This window comes from Callithrix jacchus, chromosome 5 (genome assembly GCF_049354715.1).
Source record: "Callithrix jacchus isolate 240 chromosome 5, calJac240_pri, whole genome shotgun sequence".
Taxonomy (NCBI): Eukaryota; Metazoa; Chordata; class Mammalia; order Primates; family Cebidae; genus Callithrix; species Callithrix jacchus.
Genome location: NC_133506.1, coordinates 141,128,362 through 141,144,403, shown reverse-complemented (window position 1 = coordinate 141,144,403; position 16,042 = coordinate 141,128,362). Strand labels below are relative to the sequence as shown.

General features: G+C 39.5%; 1 long non-coding RNA gene across 1 annotated transcript; it reads right to left on the bottom strand.

The window, feature by feature from the left end:
- Window positions 1-10,468: 10,468 nt before the first annotated feature.
- Window positions 10,469-16,002, bottom strand: LOC103793453 (uncharacterized). The gene is made up of 3 exons (XR_013536157.1): window positions 15,943-16,002; window positions 14,311-14,370; window positions 10,469-10,606 (listed from the first exon to the last, which is right to left on the bottom strand). It is a non-coding gene; the product is annotated as an uncharacterized LOC103793453 (long non-coding RNA).
- Window positions 16,003-16,042: the final 40 nt, after the last annotated feature.

Genomic DNA, 16,042 nt, shown 5'->3' with positions numbered 1-16,042 from the left:
TGGTCAACTCTTCACTTCTGGACTCTTAGACCGTTTCAACAGTCTTCTAACTTATCTCCTAGTCCTCCAATTAGAAACATTGCTGATTCGCCACTAAACACAGAATTCAAAGCAAAACACTTCACCCTTGGATCTCTAAACTTCTTTTCAGCCTTATTTCGCACGACACTTCCCTGGAACCGCACCCGACAGTTGGTATTCTCCCAGAATATAGTCTGTTCTGTCCTGCCTCAGCAACTTTGCTCAAGTAGCTCTTGTGGTAACGTCCTTTGGGCAATCTCTGCTAGTTGGTGTACTTGCCACTCTTGAATTCCCAGCACAAACTCTAGTACCTCTTCTAAGAACACTCCCAGTCATATTAATCCCTTCTTTCTCAAATACACCTAAAACACTTTGAATCTCTACTGTAGCATTTATCCCATTTTACCTCATATAAGAGTTTTTTATATATATCTTTCTTCCAAAATTGCAAACTTCTTGAAAGCAAGGTGTCTTGTTTATTTCTGTATCATCCACTCATGGTAGCAAAATTCTTTCTTCCTAAGGGGCACTTTATAAATATGTGTAATAGGAAAAAGCTAAAGTCTCATTGAAATCAGAGTAGATTAATCAGTAACATGAACCAACCCTTTAAGAGATGTTAAGTGATGTCCTTCCTGTTTTTTAAATTCGTTTCTATGTCTATATATTGATTAATAAGATATTGTACATGCTTACCTGGTGCTATGGAAATGAGTAAGACAGGATGCAAGGTTTGAGAAAACTGGCTCAAGCAAACCTTGGCTGACATCAGGCACAAAGAATTTTACAAACCCGCTCTACAGTTTGTCCTCAGAATGCTGCATTCGAGTTGTTTTGTTCATAAATGATGAAATTTCATAAAGTACCGATAATGAAATGGGGAAATGGAAATGTACTTTGGAAGTTCTTTGATCACATAATATATTTCTTCCTTGCCTCGGGGCTCAAAGAATGAGGATGACAGAGAGACTGGAAAATGGAATGGTGAGGGTAGAGAGTGAAGAAGCAAGTGGTAAGAAAGAGTTGAAGGAGAAAATAAAAGAAACAAAAAGCAACTTAAAAGGACCAACAGTGATTGATGACCCCTTTGCTGTGTAGTGTGCTCATCACTCTGCCCTCTGGTCCCAGACTGTCTTTGATCTTTCTCACGGCTCATCCCATCTGCTGCCTGGAGGAGCTGGAAGGACCAAGGGTCAGAGTAATGTTATTTCTTCTCTTGTTAAACCTCATGGTCTCCTCTCTCGGCAGTCCTGCTTCCTCACTACTTGTATCAGGGCTGGAATCAAAGACCCACGTGTATGGTCTGTGTCTATATATTTGAAGGAACTGTTGTGGGTTGAATTGTGTCCTCCAAAAACATATGCTCAAGTCATAACCCCTGGCACCAGTGAATGTGACTCATTTGGAAATGAGTCAGATGTAATCCAGTTTGCTGATGCATTCAAACCAAGATGAGGTCCTACTGGATTAAAATGGACCTTAATCCAGTGACTGCTATCTTTTTCTTTAATCTTTTTGACTCTTTTTCTTTTTTAAATTTCACCTTGTATGTTAAATACAGAGGTCCATGTGCAGGCTTTTTACATATGTATATTGCACCCAATAGGCAGTTTTTCAACCCACGTCTCCCTCCTTCCCCTGTCTGGTAGTCCACAATGTCTATTATTCCCAGGTTTACATCCACATTGTTATATTATGTCAATGTTTAGCTCCAATTTATAAGTGAGAACATGTGGTCTCTGGTTTTCTGTTCCTGTTAATTCGCTTACTATTATAGCCTCCACCTTCATCCACTGATGGGTATCTTTTTCAGAGAAAGGAGAAGGAGATTGGGCACAGACACACAGAGAAGGCAGCCCTGTGGTGAGGAAGGCAGGGACGAGCAAAGCAGCTGCAGGCCAGGCGAGCACCAAGGAGGGCCAGTAACCAACAGAGCTGGGAAGAGACAGGGAGGTACACGTCCCTCGAGCCCTCAGAGAGCCCTGCTGACACTTTGACTTCAGACTTTTGGCCTCTAGCACTGTGAGAGAATACATACCCGTCACTTTAAGCCACACAGTGTGCGCTGATGTGCACTGCAGCTCCAGAAAACTCATACAGGGACTTAAGGATGTTGAGTAATCAGAGATCTTAGACCAGAGTATAAAGGTACAAAAGTTTCTCAGCTCCTGAGATAGAAGTTAATCCACGTGGCCCAGATCGCTAAACAATGTGGTTTTCTCGACTTAGAACATATTTTGTAATATTAAGTTCTGGCTTTGCAATTCCATTTTATTAATGTTTAAAATCTCAACAAGAACAAAGAAGCTGTCACTGAAGAAGAGAAGAAAGTAGAAGAGTTAGCAAATGTCTGGCATTTAGTAGGTGTTTAATAAAAATACTTTTTGAATGAATGAATAAATGGAAACAATTATCGGAAAATATCTTAAGATATAAAAGCAGAACCACTGATACTGATCCCTGAGCACCACAGTGGATTTCACAGGCTGAGCTGAGTAATTCAAGAGTGTCTGTCTATACAGGTGGACACAAAATCCAAGAGTAGAGCACCTACCTAAAAGGTATGTGAAGAAGTAGACTAGACTACAGCACTGCGGAAACCACTATATGCTCAGGTGGATGGAATGTTTTCCTGAGCAGCTTGCTGAGTGCTAGGATGGATTGGTGGGTAACGCGGTGTGTACCCACTATCATAGAAAATCCGAGTCAAAAACATGGGTTGTAACATGAGCAAGTAATATTTTATCATTCTTTGTTTTTTCCCCATACTTTACCTTTTCATTATTTGTGTGTTGCCTTTCTTTTTTTTCTTTTGAGACAGAGTGTCACTCTGTTGCCTAGGTTGGAGTAGAGTGGTGCTATCTCAGCTAACTGCCACCTCCACCTCCAAGATTCAAGCAATTCTCCAGCCTCAGCCTCCCAAATAGCTGGGATTACAGGTCTGCACCACTACACCCAGCTAATTTTGTTTGTATTTTTGTGTATTTCGTAGAGATGAAAATACATGTTTAGTAGAAATGTGTATTTGCACCATGTTTCCCAGCCTGGTCTTGAACGTTAGAGCTCAAAGTAATCCACCTGCCTTGGCCTCCCAAAGTGCTGGGATTACAGGCATGAGTGTGTGGTGACACCCAGCCAGGAGTTGCCTTTCAATAAACAACATGTATTGTCAGAAAGCTCTAAGATACTGAGCCATCCATTATCCCTGGCCAACCACGAGAATCTCTCCCTCCCCCATACACAAAGACCCTTACTGCCCTGTCTAAATGTGCGTATTCCATTAGCTTCCTACTCCAGTTTACATGCTGTCATGAGAGCAACCACTGCCTATTTAAACATTCTTCTGAACTTCCAGCCACCACTCATTATCCAGTTTTCATCCTTTCTATCTCCCTGAGTAGCAGCACTGTCCAGTAAAACTTTCTGCGGTGATGGAAATGTTCTGTATCTATGCTGGCAAATGCAGTAAGCACTGGCAGCATGTGGTCTTAAATGTAGCTAGTGAGATTATTGAACTTGATTTAAGTTTTCTATTTAATTTTAATTAATTTAAATTTTAAAAGCCACAAGTGGCTAGTGTCTACTATACTGGACAGCACAGCTCTGAACTATTTTTGAGGAAACCCCCGTCTTTTTCATTGCTTCCATACCCTCAGACTCTTGTCTAAGCAGAGACAGTTCATAGTCATTGATCTACAGGCACTCTGTCCTTGACCTTGAAATCTGCAGAATCTGTCAGGCATCGAAGAGATTGCCTGCCCCTACGCTGCCTCTGAAAGGGCAAATATTTGGGGAATTAATGAAGTTGCAAAGAAACCCACAAGCCAGTCGTTTGGATAATCCATTGCTGAAAGGAATTTTATCACAAGAATGAATTAACCAGGCTCCACCTGGAATTTTCATCTGATATTTCCAGTGATCTATGATCATGTCAGTCAGGCGGCATTTCTTAACAGTGATTTTCTAGACACTCTGTAAAAAGTGAAAAAAGTATTGACCGGGAAGGGCTTCCATCTAATTGGAAAAAAATCTGTCATTCACAAAGAAATAATTTACATGTAAGAATCAGATGTTTAGGATGTATTTATGTGTCACTTTACTTTTGCTTATTTGTTTCATCTCCTACTATATATGTAACCTGCCTAAGGTGAAAATCATGCCTTTCCTAGAGCACACAGACTCTTCATTTTCAGTCTAAGCTCTTGCTACTTAAAGTGGTCCTTGGGCCAACAGCATCAGAAACTCTTGAGCACTTCTTTGAAATGCCAGCTCTACTTTATTCCTACAGAACTTGAAATTACATTTGAACACGGTGCCCAAGTTGTTTGTACATTACATTATTGAAAAGCATGATCTAAACTAATCAGAATTTTCCACACCAATCCCAGTAAATATCTGTGCTTATTACAAAGATAGTAATAGGCTGGTCTTCGGCCATACTGTATTTTATGGAATGTTTCAGTTATTTGTAAAAAGCTCATCCATTAGCTAATTAGCTGTAACTTGAATTTGAGAAGCAGTATATTTTTGTGGGAAGGGTGCTAAATTGATAAGAGGAAACCTGAATTTTCTGTTTTTGCCTCTGTCATTGTCTGTTGGACAATGGGCAAGCCATTAATTTTGTTCAGTTTCAGTTATTTTGGTTTTGTTTTTAATTAGCATCCAGTTAAATATATAAAATTAGGTTTTTCTACCAGCTGCTCCAACACTTGGCTTTGTAGCTCTTTAGAATTTAACAAAAGAAGAATGATAAGACCTCAAACAACTTTCTGTACATAAAAAACCTGACATTGGAATTCTGCGTTTAACCATGATAAGGTTACCCAGAATTTGCTCTTTAGCTACCACATCTTCCTTGCTGCCCCAGATTAAAGTCAAGATTTAAGCTGTCTCAGACATGTGAGAAGTTCTTTCATTTTTAAAGACTTCCGGAATTCACATGGAACTGAAATTTAACAGTCTTAACTGCAAGCGAACCTAAACCCCTCCATCTTTAAGCTGTCTTTTCAGCCTGTGTCCTTGTGGTCAGCAGAGGTTAGGGACCAACAAGTCACTCTTTTCTGAAAGAGCCTTTTATATTGACCTTACCAGGGATTAGTTGTCAGCTCCGGGCCAGACCGTCCAGGAATGGTACACAGGCCACTTGGGGTGGGGGTGGTGTCATGAAAGGAGGAAGTGGAATACGACAAAAGACAAAAGTATTCACTGCACAGTACTGCCTAGGGCCAAAGGCCTTTCTAGTCACAGACAAACAAAAAAGATGGACACAGTTTTTTCTTTGCTCACACTTTTGTTCAGCTCATTTCTTTCTTGGCCTTTACTTTCAATGTGAAGCCTTTTTTTTCTTCCTGTTTGGTTTCAGTGACTGCATACAGTCACTCTTTTGTAAAATCAAAAGCAGATTTATCCCTGATAGGGAATCCTGAAAATTTTCCAGTCCCTTAATATTCTAGGGACATAGTAAAGGTTATATTTAGATGCTGCACTGCATTTCAGAGAAAATGTGATTTCCCTTTAAGGGTTTGCTGCCACATCTCCTACTTACACCAAACACACTTTCAAGTTAATAAAAGCTTTACCTGCCGAGGCAGCAAATCAGGCTATAATTAAAAGGGAGGAAACATTTTACACAAGAAAATGTGTGGTTTGGTTAAATCGTAAATACGAAGAAAAAAAGAAGGCATGAAAGCTGATAACAAGATATAATTCGCATTCGTGGTTTTTATTTATTGAACAAGCTGTTAGAAGAAAACTTGTTTTAACTATTAACTTACCATATTCTAATATGTCTTTAATGTCTCACATAGCTACCGCATTAGAGCCTGTAAAAATAACTTTAAATTCCAATGTCAAGTGGAGCATGAAGATTTGGTTTCATTTTCAAAACTGCTTTGCTGAGAAATATACCCTAAAAAGCAATTCTCATTTTACTTCCTTACAGCTCCAACAGCTGCGGGACGAATTATAAACGTATTTAACCCAATCTGAAAGTCAGAATTTTGATCTCTGAAGAAAGTATTTTTGAAGAGTCTTGCACATGCCAGAAAAAGGATTTAGAACTTTGATAAGGCTTCAGAATGTAAGAAGCACTGTGAAATTTTAACAAAGAACTACCTTCTTTTTTTTTCTTCCAAGAATGCTTCAGATCTTTATTATACGATTTAATACTCTATTATATATGGATGAGTAGTATTTTATTCTTGAATTTTTCATCCTTCTGGGTACATCATATTACAACAGACAAAAAGATATTTTATACAAACAGATTCAAATAAGCGTTTATTTGTTCTCACGCAAACGTTACAAAAATACATATATATCAGCATATATATTCATGTTTTCTGAATATTCATTCAGAATGATCATGCTTTCAAACATTGTATATCTTTCCGAAGCTGCAGACAGCTCTTGGAGGAGTGGCTGGTTAATAAGGACCCAGAGTCATGGCGATTTTTCAAAGCGTGTCCCAGGGGAGCATCACAAATCTCTAGGAAAGGATGGAAATGGTTTACAGTGCCTTCTGTACGGACTGGTGGCCTTTAGGATGCCAATATCGGCAGCCTTAAGATAGGGCTAATGCCATGTGCTTATCTGCACTTACAGTGCTGTGTCATTCATCATTGCCATCTTCTTTGGAAAAAAGTCACAACATGATGTGTCAGTATGTGTTTCTCTGCAGCTATGATAATTTCGGTATTTGCACTAGGGGAAAATAGACAATTCTTATAATGAAAAATGTCTCATGTGCACATGTGCTATCTCACTGCTTTTCTCTGTTTACTTTATTAAAAGATTTTTAATGAAACTCGTAAGCACCATGTTCTGCCTAAATAATATCTTAGGTTATTATGCTTCTCAATATATACATTAGAAATTAAATGTTCCTTACAAAGTGATTGCAATACATTCAGAGATCCTTCAAACTGAAATATAGAAAATATGTAGCAAATATGTGTGCACCATATAAATACATCTATAGATTTGTTTCTGCTCTCTAATTGTTTACTATCATAATGTCCCCATTCCTAAGCTCTTCTGTTCCGTTAGTCTCATCTAATTCCATTTTAAATTTAACACTTTAAGTCAACACATATACTAGTATATTTATTAATCAATCAACTAATAAATACTTCTTAAAAAATTATGAGGAGAGCTACCAAAAATCTAGAAAACATGTTGTAAACTCTCAAGAAGATAATAGCCTAACTGAAAAATATGACCATCAGAAAATGATTGGAGGGAGCGGTGGTTCATGCCTATAATCCCAGGACTTTGGGAGGTGAGGGTGGGTGGATCGCCTATGGTGAGGAGTTCGAAACCAGCCTGGTCAAATGGTGAAACCCTGTCTCTATTAAAAATGCAAAAAATTAGTAAGGCATGTTGGCAGGTGCCTGTAATTCCAGCTACTCGGGAGGCTGAGGCAGGAGAATTGCTTAAACCCAGGAGGCGGATGTTGCAGTGAAGTGAGATTATGCCATTGCACTCCAACCTGGGCAACAAGAACAAGATTCCATCTCAAAAAAAAAAGAAAGAAAGAAAGAAAAGAGAAAATGGTAAAATCTACATATTTTAAAAATGTATTTATATCAGTTTATTTACCAAAAAATATTTGAGCCATTTGAGTAAACACTTAAAAAGGATTTGTTTTTATTTTTTAGCAAATTATGGAGTCGTAGGAAAACAAAGGTAAGAAGTCAGATAATACAGATTAGAAAGCTCACATAGTTACTAGACATGAACCACAGAGTCAGCACTGAAGAAAACATGATCAGTTACAAGATGCAGAGTGTCCAAAAGAGCAGGCTGGGTACAAACTTGAGGGGTCTTTTGTTATCACCAGAACTAAGAGAAACTTCCCCTATTGATTCTTACCGGGGGATACAATATGGCTTACTAAGCTACAACCTCAACAACAGTCTTTTTTTTAACTCCCTTAATCTGAGATACAACAGTCTTTTAATAATATAATATTGAGTTTCATTTTGCTATACAATGTTCTTAAAAATAATGGCAATGACAGAGAGTAAATAATTGAGAGCTGCATTGGAGAATTTACATAGAGAATATTGATAGCCAGTGTATTAGTCAGGGTAATCCATGCCAGCTGCTGTAACAACCAACCATAGAAATCTCAGTCTTTCAACACAAGAAAGTCAGTGAAATGTAGATTGTGTGTTTCTCCTCAGCAGCTCTGCGTCTACAAGTGACCTACCCTACCTATCCCTACTTGCATGCATGCGTGGCCTGCGAGAGCCCTACAGAAGACGAAGAGGCAGGGCATGGAGGAAGGTACATTGGCCTTAGCTACGTTGGCTCAGAATGAACATAGTCAGCTCTCCTCACATGCCATTGGCCAGAGTGTGAGGATATGGCCACACCTCACTGCAAGGGAAGCTGGGAAATATATCATCCGTGTGCCCTGGAAAAAGAAAATAAAATGAGATTTGGTGAATGTTTAACATTGCCTCCGCCACAACTAACAATGCCATACTGAGGAGATTAGATGTGATGCACTAGCCTGGGGTTCTTAAAGGGTACTGTCATATGAACTAATGACATGAGAACAAAATATTAAAACTTCTATGCATTGTTAATTTTAATCCAACAACAACAAATAACAAATATTTATATATATAAAACAAATAAATATATATATATGTATATTTAAGAACTATAGGCCGGGCACAATGGTTCATGGTAATCCCAGAGGATGAGGCAAGTGGATCGCCTGACATCAGGAATTTGAAACCAGCCTGGACAACATGATGAAACCCCGCCTCTACTAAAAATACAAAAAAGTTAGCCAGGCATGGTGGCAGGTGCCTGTAATCCCAGCTACTCAGGAGGCTGAGGCAGGAGAATCGCTTGAACCCAGAAGGCGGAGGTTGCAGTGAGCCAAGATCGTGCCATTGCACTCCAACCTGGGAAAGAAGACCGAAGCTCCATCTCAAAAAAAAAAAAAACGATATTTATACAGACCCAAGTAAGAAGGCCTCATGTCATGATATGCAAGACAAAAGAGTGTAAGTTCTATGACTTAAAGGAGTCATGAGTGGTATCCTTACTTGACCGTGAGGTTTCAATAAATTGTCAGGGGTTGCAGTTTCTGTGCATCCAGTTAGGGGGATTTACCGGTTATATTATCTAGTGTTAATGAAAATAAGTCTGATGAAAGTGGATACCTGGCTTGTTTTGGTTTTTGTTTTTGATGGAGTTTTACCTAGGCTGGAGTACTCGGGTCACTGCCCCCTCCACCTCCCAGGTTCAAGCGATTCTTCTGCCTCAGCCTCCCGAGTAACTTGGATTACAGGCACCTGTCACCATGCCAGGCTGATTTTTCGTATTTTTAGTAGAGACGGGGTTTCACCATCTTGTCCAGGCTGGTCTCAAACTCCTGACCTCAGGTGATCCACACCCCCTTAGCTTTCCAAAGTGCTGGGATTACAGGTGTGAGCTATCATGCCCAGCCAATATCTGGCTTTAAAAGAGTCCTGCAAAAACTCTACAGACAGATCATGCTAAAACATTAACATGCCAGTGAACTAGGACAAAATTCTGTTCTCCAGCTTTATTATAAGATAGAAACAACGATCTAATCAGACAAAATCAGTCCAAAAATAAGGTAATAATCAAGACAGTTATTTGAAAAAATTGATTTATATCCACTATCATTAATAATGAACCTAATCCTAAATGTACATTAAACTCTAAGATATTAACTATTAATGGTATGAAGCCACAATAAGAATTTAATACTACTATCCAAAACATGAAGACAAACCTCTACAAATACATTTTTTCAGAAATATTCAATCCAATACTTGACAAAATTTTACTCAACTTGACTATTCATAAGTTCCAAATGGGAAATTCACAATCTCCACTGAGAAAACAAGGGTTTTATTACAACAGGTTTTTCCTACTGTAAGAAAAACCACTAAGATAATATTCATTCATTCATTCAGGAAGTAGTCACTGAGTGCCAACTGAGGGCGAGGCATTGTTCTAGACATCAGAGATTTAGGGATGCACAGAATAGGCAAGACTGACTGTCCTCCTGGAGCTGACATTCTGGGGCAGTGGTTCTCAGCTGGGGGCGATTTTGTCGCCTAGGGGACATTTGGCAACATCTGGAGACATGATGTTTGCCTTTCACAGCTGGCGCAGATCCTACTGCCAGATGCCCAGGCTCCTGCCCTACTGATGGTCTCTGGGTGGTGTTGCTGACACCACGTGTTCACACACTGCAGTAGGCTAAAGACAACTAATCAATAGATTGGCTTTGGAGAAAAGGAATGAATGAGAAACTGAAATTTTTATTTGGTTTTTAAGAAACAATAAAAATGTCAAAGCGTTTGCATCAACTTAGCGGCTTATTCTGCAGTTAAGGACAGGCTATGATATTCTGGATGTCTCAATGCGCAAGAATGCATATCACAGACTTGAAAGTTTCTGCAGAAATCTTGGGATCAAGGAACATTTCATGAGATTATTTAGATCTTGTCCCTTGCTCCTCTGGACGTGCTGTGTTTCTTAACTCTTCTCTGTCACCATCTTTAATGTGCTTGAGATGTACATTTTACAGCTGAAAAGGAGAAAAGGAAAGAAAGTGTGAATAGTCCCATTTGGTAGGCTACACCGAACTTTGGAAATACTATAATGGACTTTAAAGTACTGACTGAATTCATTTGACATACACGATCTGTTCCATAAATGTGTTTCCAGAAAAAATATTTTTTGCAACCCCAAACATTGTGCTGTCGCTAATTTTCATAAGTGTACTTTATGACAACACAGACCCCTCTCTCTGAGATGTGGAAGTGTTACCCAACACCCATAAAACAGACTTTTTAATCTTTTTCTTTCTGTTATCTTGGTGTCCCCCCAACCTCCCAGCATTTTAAGCAATTGACACAACTTTTTGTCTTCAGCAAATATTTGTGTTCATTGGATTATAAGCATTATTAAGAAATACAAAAACAAAATATTGGTGTGTGGGTTTTCTTTTTAAAAGCACTCATCTTTTAAAAATAGATAATGAGCAGGGCACAATGACTCATGTTTGTAAACCCAGCACTTCGGAGAGGCTGAGGAGGGAGAATAACCTAAGGCCAGGAGTTCAAGACCAGCCTGACCAACATGGTGAAACCCCTTCTCTACAAAAAATACAAAAGTTAACCAGGTATGCTGTAATCCCAGCTACTCAGGAGGCTGATGTACAAGAATTGCTTGAAGCTGGGAGGTAGAGGTTGCAGTGAGCCAATATCACAGCACTGCACTCGAGCCTGGGTGACAAACTGAGACTGTCTCAAACACACACACACACACACACACACACACACACACATCGAAAACAACAAATAAAAATACATAATAAAATATGTAGAATAAAATTATATGAACCTGAGGGCTACTCCAACACAATCTAATTAAGGGAAAAGGAGAAGGCAGAGATGAAATAAGACTGGCCATGAGTTGGTAATTGTGGAAGTCCAGCTCTACATACATGGAGACTCATCATTTTAGTCTCTCTAATTTTATATATATTTGAATTTTTCATAAGAAAAAGCTAAAAAAAAAAGACAAGTATTATGGTTTCATTACCTCAACTAATAGTACAGTACAGTCACTCCTTTCATTTGGATTAATATATTTTTGTGAGGTACCTTTTTGAGCTGTGATAGTCATCAAAAACTAATGTATAAATTAACTCAGTATAATACCAGATCTTGTGTCTCATAAAACCTAAATCAGCATTGTCCAAGTCAATGAAGCCAATTTAATCACATAGATCTCACTAAAATATTGTTTTAGAACAAAACATTCATTGCATCTCTAATAATAAAAACACAATTTTAATTTGTAAATACTAGTTCATCTCTATATCATCATTTAAATTCTTACTATGTGGTTTTTAACACTTACTTGTAAATGTGTAGATTTAAGAAATAACATACATAAATGGGGAGGGTTACATACTTTTAAAAGTTTTCAGCATAGAGGGCATAGGCCAATGTGTGAGAGCATACTTTACTTCAAGCTCTATCCTATTTGTCCCTGTGTCTCCAGTGTGTGGTACCATGCCTGGCACATATTTCACACTCGATACAGTTTGTTAAATGAGGAGAAAAAAGCCACTTTGGAGTAGCATAGAATAGGAATTTTAGAAGTGTAAAAATAAACTGAACCCCTTCTCCTCATTTTCCAACAGGGAGACAGAGGCTTAGGAAGGTTAAATCACAGAGCTAATGGATGTATGGTGAAAGAAATGTTTTAGGAAGATTGATCTGACATAGATCTATGGGATGCTTCAGAGGAGTGAAAGACTGGAAGCAAAGGCACGTGTTAAGAGATGGCTGCAATCATCACAGTGCGAGGTAATGGGAGCTGCATTGGGAGGATGGGAAGGGAATGAGATGCAGAGGAGGATCTGAAAGACACACAAAATGCTCCTCTGGGTACTGCTTTCTCACTGTCAGTAAGATTTCATTCTAACCTATTTCTACACATGCTGGTATCAATCATGATATCCAGATATTTTTACCATGGCCCCAAACTGCACAAAAAGACATAATTAGCAGTTCTTTTGACTCATCTAGGGCCTCTGAGAGTGATTCATACCCTCCGCTACGCAATTATCCACCATATATATAGTTCAACCTCTGTCTATTCCAAGCAATGGTTCTTTATAATATCCATTCATATGCTTTTCACTTAATTCCTATGGGAGTCCAAACTCTTTAATCTTTTGAGATTCCCCCATATTTTTTCTCCTCCACCTAAGATAATCAATTTCAATGCACATTATTCTGGAATAGAACAGTAAACAATCTTTCAGAATCAGATAGCAATTTTTGTTTTTCTCCCCAACACATGCTAAGAGCAAAGATGTGTCTGAGTTAATAATTTCTTTTAAAATGGAAATACAAAGGAGTAAATATCTTCAGTAAGAAAAACTAGTTGACCTCCTTTGTTCAAGAGCAGTAACCCAGAGGGAATCGAAATTTTTGTTGTCAGTAAAAAGGAAAATAATTTGGAGAAGCCTGTGGATAGTGGCTAAGAAAGGCCAGGATACGTCTGGGCAAGCAGAAGAAATACACTGGCAGAGCATCTGAGATTCAGAAGAGGAGCTCAGCCTCAAGGTGGCTGGGGACGCTGGAAGGGAAGCACAAATACCCCAGTGACAAATGTGCAGAGGGACAAGGGGGCTGACAACTGTTTCATAGCCTGGAGATTATTGGGTGGCCCCTGCCTGGCTCCCAGGACACTCCAAGCCAATCCCCATAGCTATCCCTTCTACTCCAAGCCTGCCAGCACACACTGTATGCAGCCTCCCCCAGGCTCGCATGCTGCCTCAGACCCCAGCAAGTTCCAAATTAAGTCTTCCCTCTTCCCTAGATGCTTTTCTGCCTGTGCCAGCCCACCACACCCTTGCCCCTCTGTACAGTACAATAGAGACAATTGTTTTGAAATTCAAGCCTAGCTTCTCCAGCGAAAATAAAGCTTCTTGAAAGCAGTTTTTCTGACATACCACTTCTGTTCTTCCTTCAGAAAAAAAGAGCAGGAGTAAGTGAGTTAAGAATGATACTTTGAAACAATCAGTATTTCCATTCTGTTTTTGTCCAGCTATTTAAAACAGTATACATTGTATAGCTTTAGAAGCAGCTTATTTGGAGATTGGTTTATAAACTGCATGGTTGAAAATACATCCCAGCCCAGGACTTTACAGCTGGTGATGAAGAAATGAACAAAGCTGGAGCCCAAAAAGACCAATATAGTCAATGTGTTTAGACAAATGTCAGCAGCTGCCAAGGAAGATTTCATACTTAGAATGGTTATTCGACTAGAGATTGGTTCTATTATAAGAATTTGTTTCCTCTACATATGAAAAGTTTGAATACATTAAATTACAAGTGAGAGTTCTAGAGGCCTGGGCACATAATGAAAATTAAAAAGAAAACTAATTACACTGTTTTCCAAGTGGGTTCAAAGATTTTCAGCAAAAGAAAATAAAAAGCTTTTGTTCTGAAAATAAAGTACACCAAAGGAGTAATATACTTCTGTATTTTCGATGCCCAGAGCATAGAAATAGAAACCCCAGAGTTTCATTTGTGCCAATTATTTGTTCGCTTATATACTCATTCGTTGAATGTCTATTATGTGCTGGACATTGTGCTAGGTGCTACAGAAACAAGGAAAAGGAAGACATCTTGCCTAGAAGGATATCGAATTGTGGAAGAAATACAATGCTCTTAAATATGCCACGTTTTAATAGAAATCTAAACTTACCTTGGGCTTGAGGCAATAACTGAGTAATAGATCCCAGATTTCATTAAATACCTAGAGCAACTGTGTGAATTAGGTAGTTAGAAGTAGACAAGTAAAGACCGTGGTTTCTGGAAAGCAAGAATAAGCTACAAAGTAAGACATCCAGGGTGTCCAAACATATCCTAAAAGTCCTGTAATCACCAGGGGACAGAAACAAGCTAGATGTCAATAGTCCAGAAAAGCAGGACATGTGCCAAGAGCTACCCGAGTTAGCAGAGGTGAAAAACAGACCAGAGGTTGACAAAGTCAGGCTAGATACGAAAAAGCAGAAAAGTCTCAGGTTAAGATGGGCTAGTGATCTGAAATCATGGACATTCGGTCAAGCTCATTTGTGTTCACAGAACAGAAGTAAACCAAACCTTGACCACAGTAAACATTCATCTGTCATGAGCCTACCAGGTGCTAGGCATTTGGCTTCACTTTACATAAAATATCTCATTTAGCTCCCCCACCCCAAACTATAAGAGGGTTGTTTACAGATGAGAAAATTGAGACTCAAAGAGATTAAATACCTTACCCCAAATTGCAGTCATCATCTCCCAAATCGTGAATCATTTACAAATGAGAAAATTGAGACTCAGAGAGATTAAATAATTTCCCCCAAACCACAATGATCATCCTGGCAGAGCTAGGACTCAAACCTTGAGGTCTGGCTCACAAGTCTGTGAAGTGAGGCTCATCTCTCTACTTCCTGCCTGGGAAGGCACACTGAAAGTGAGTCCCGCAACTCAGGGTAAAGTGAGAAAGCTTTAACTGCAGATTAATTTGGACAAGCAGGCTAAGAGAAAAGGAGCAAGGATTAAGGGCAGATAATAACAAAGTGATCCACGGAACTTCCATTGAATGATCAAATTAGATTTCGTGTGACAGGCTTTTGTCTCTTGAAGTTTTGTTTTGTGCAAACCTGCAAGACAGCAGTGATTATGTCATGAGGACTCTTGGCCCTTTGATGTCGGCTCCGTTACTGCATGCCCAACTAAAACTTCTAATAGCTGGGGACATTTCAGAGGCTGAACAAAGAGTTTATTAGAGTTACTCGGGAAAAGGGCAGACCAAAGAATGGAGGATTGGAGGCTGTTAAATAAAACAAAGTAGTCCGCCTCAGCTACACCACTTAACACCAATGGAAGAGCCAGGACCGAGGTATCCTTCTAAGCCTGCACTCCGGAAAACCTCTGGGTCCCCAGTGATAAGAGACACGGGGCTGGCAGGCTGCTGTCTCCGACATCAGTTTAGGGTAGGATAAGAACTACCATCACTTTGTTGAAACTGAACTTAAATTCAATATTCAGCCAATAGTGAGTGCCTGAAATAAAGAGAATGGCTTTGTCTGAGAATCCTTTTAGCAGAAATGAAAGAAAAGTCAAGACTATAAGCATACGAAGACATGAACAACCCCGAGGCTACAGAGACTATTTCAAAACACGTTTGCCGGTTTCACAAGATGAAAAATGGAAAGGAGAAATCGGCCCACACAATCGAGGGCACTATCTTGCTTTGGACTAGTAGGTCATGTTACACTGTTTTGATACTCTTCCAGTCATCCCATCCCCACAGCCTCAGAAGGCGGGCCCCGGAACCGAAAGCCACTACCTGCGGCTCCGAGCTTCGCCTCAGCAGCCGCACCCACGGCGCACGCCCGGTAGGCGGGGCGGAAGCTTGTTGGATCTCGCGAGAGTTCGCAGGCCCTAGG